At 49.4% G+C, this 2,820-nt stretch overlaps 1 protein-coding gene and 1 non-coding gene across 4 annotated transcripts in view; one reads left to right on the top strand and one right to left on the bottom strand.

Moving 5' to 3' along the window:
- Nucleotides 1–2,820, bottom strand: part of LOC123762748 (NBAS subunit of NRZ tethering complex-like) — a 504,795-nt gene that overhangs the window by 159,439 nt on the left and 342,536 nt on the right. The gene's annotated exons all lie outside the window — the stretch shown is intronic.
- On the top strand, nt 565–694 carry LOC138369309 (small nucleolar RNA ACA64). Its single transcript, XR_011229809.1, has one exon. It is a non-coding gene; the product is annotated as a small nucleolar RNA ACA64 (small nucleolar RNA).

The following is a 2,820-nucleotide window of genomic DNA, read 5'->3' as shown; positions in this document are numbered from 1 at the left end:
ATGGCTGGTTCATCTTCTCCTCTCAGATAGAGGGTGTAGTGTGTGTGTGTGTGTGTGTGTGTGTGTGTGTGTGTGTGTGTGTGTGTGTGTGTGTGTGTGTGTGTGTGTGTGTGTGTGTGTGTGTGTACTCACCTAATTGTGCTTGCGGGGGTTGAGCTTTGGCTCTTTCGGCCCGCCTCTCAACTGTCAATCAACTGTTTCTACAACTACTATTATTTTTTTTCCACACCGCACACCCCAGGAAGTAGCTCGTGACAGCTGACTAACTCCCAGGTACCTATTTACTGCTAGGTAACAGGGGCATAGGGTGAAAGAAACTCTGCCCATCGTTTCTCGCTGGCGCCCGGGATCGAACGACAGGATCACGTGTATAGCGTGCTGTCCGCTCGGCCACCGGCTCCCACGCGTATGTGAGCGCGCGCGCATACATGGGTGTACTAACTTAGTTGTACTCTCGGGGGTTGAGCTTTGGCTCACCACCCAGTTGGTGGTGGTGGTGGGTGAGTCACCACTCACCCTGGTGGTGGTGGTGGTGGGTGAGTCACCACTCACCCTGGTGGTGGTGGTGGGTGACAGTCACCACTCACCCTGGTGGTGGTGGTGGGTGACAGTCACCACTCACCCTGGTGGTGGTGGTGGGTGACAGTCACCACTCACCCTGGTGGTGGTGGTGGGTGACAGTCACCCTACACAAAGGGAGCAGGCGAGGGTGTCTAAGCCACAGCATCAATAAGTATAATAGTGAAGCAACAGTATAGGAATGTATAACTAGAATGTGGCTCCAAGTGTTATGACAACTGAGGCAATAAAATACACGAAGTGTTGTGTAAATGTATCAAGAAAACGTGCCACAAGAACCCAAGATAAAACAATAAACAGAAAGTTAAAGACAATTTACTAAAACCCATAAACCCAGAAGATGCAATTCTGAAATTCTGAATTAAGTTGAAAACGTTTTCAAGATCTGCAAAGACTTTGCATAAAAAAAATAAGATTTGTGTATAAAAGATGGAGTTAAATGTTTAAGACGTTAAGAATGTTAAGAAATGTTTAAAAAAACATTGCCAGAACGTTTCCGTAAGTGGAGGTAAAGGGTAGAGTTATAAACCCGTCCTCTCGCCCAGTGTGTCACCTTTGTAAAGGTATTGGTCAACACCTTATATAATGTAATGTATTAAGAACATAAGAACAAAGGTAACTGCAGAAGGCCTATTGGCCCATACGAAGCAGCTCCTATTTATAACCACCCACCCAGGGAGCCGGTCGGCCGAGCGGACAGCACGCTGGACTTGTGATCCTGTGGTCCTGGGTTCGATCCCAGGCGCCGGCGAGAAACAATGGGCAGAGTTTCTTTCACCCTATGCCCCTGCTACCTAGCAGTAAAATAGGTACCTGGGTGTTAGTCAGCTGTCACGGGCTGCTTCCTGGGGGTGGAGGCCTGGTCGAGGACCGGGCCGCGGGGACACTAAAAGCCTCGAAATCATCTCAAGATAACCTCTCAAGATAACCCAATCCCACTTGTATACATGTCCAACCCTCGCTTGAAAAATAAGAAATGATAAAAGCATTAGACATGATAAAGCACCATAGTACTGACGTTGTCTGTCCATCGGCCCCGACTTTTGAGAAAGTATGTCACAAGCGAGATTATCACAATTATTTATTAGAACGTTCACAAACATATTAAGAGTGTGAAGTGGAGGCGCTGCGAGATCTCTAACAATGTTAACCCTTGCTGGAGGTCGACCTCAAGGCTTCCAAGCTCACTAACCTGGGGAATAGTTTCACACTAAACCGCCATGATTAAGGCAAGATGCAGGCGATGAGTCACAATAACGGGGCTAAAGTATGATGACCAGACCACACACTAGAATGTGAAGAGGACGACGACGTTTCGGTCCGTCCTGGACCATTCTCAAGTCGATTGTGGAATGGTCCCACCCATTCTCAAGTCACAATCGACTTGAGAATGGTCCAGGACGGACCGAAACGTCGTCATCCCTTCACCTTCTAGTGTGTGGTCTGGTCATCATTAAGGGAAGATGTTCAGGTGTGGTAAGTGGAGAGGTAAATGGTTGCTGTAGCCTGGCGGTGATGGGTCCCTCCCTGCTGCTGCTGCTAGAGAGTCCTAGGCACTACGGGCTCACCATAGCCCGTGCTACTTGGAACTTTTTGTTGCAGGTAGCAGCGAATGTTTAACAACACGGAGAGTCCTCCCCCTCACGACGATGTGGTCCGTGTTGGTGTAGTGTGCCTGGCTACACCCCCTGGAGGACGCCGTCACCCCCGGCATCAACACTCGCGCCATTGTTATATATAATTCACTCGGCGTGGGAGTTGATTCTTCTGAGAATATTGCAAAACATGTTGAGAAGTGTTCAGGTGACGTGGGGATATTGTTGAGGCGGGGGGGGGGGTGTCTACTGTTCTTCCCTCCCTCCCTCTGTCTGTCTGTCTGTCTGTCTGTCTGTCTGTCTGTCTGTCTGTCTGTCTGTCTGTCTGTCTGTCTGTCTGTCTGTCTGTCTGTCTGTCTGTCTCTGTCTGTCTCTGTCTGTCTTCTGTCTGTCTGTCTGTGACTTCAGCTGGAGATGAGTCGCTCCTAAGGCGTCACCTCTTGACTGGCACGTGTTACAATGCTTCAATACAACATGGGGCCTCGTAGCCTGGTGGATAGCGCGCAGGACTCGTAATTCTGTGGCGCGGGTTCGATTCCCGCACGAGGCAGAAACAAATGGGCAAAGTTTCTTTCACCCTAAATGCCCCTGTTACCTAGCAGTAAATAGATACCTGGGAGTTAGTCAGCTGTCACGGGCTGCTTCC

The sequence above is a fragment of the Procambarus clarkii genome, chromosome 27 (assembly GCF_040958095.1).
Source record: "Procambarus clarkii isolate CNS0578487 chromosome 27, FALCON_Pclarkii_2.0, whole genome shotgun sequence".
Taxonomy (NCBI): Eukaryota; Metazoa; Arthropoda; class Malacostraca; order Decapoda; family Cambaridae; genus Procambarus; species Procambarus clarkii.
This window is presented reverse-complemented; position numbering and strand designations above follow the sequence as displayed.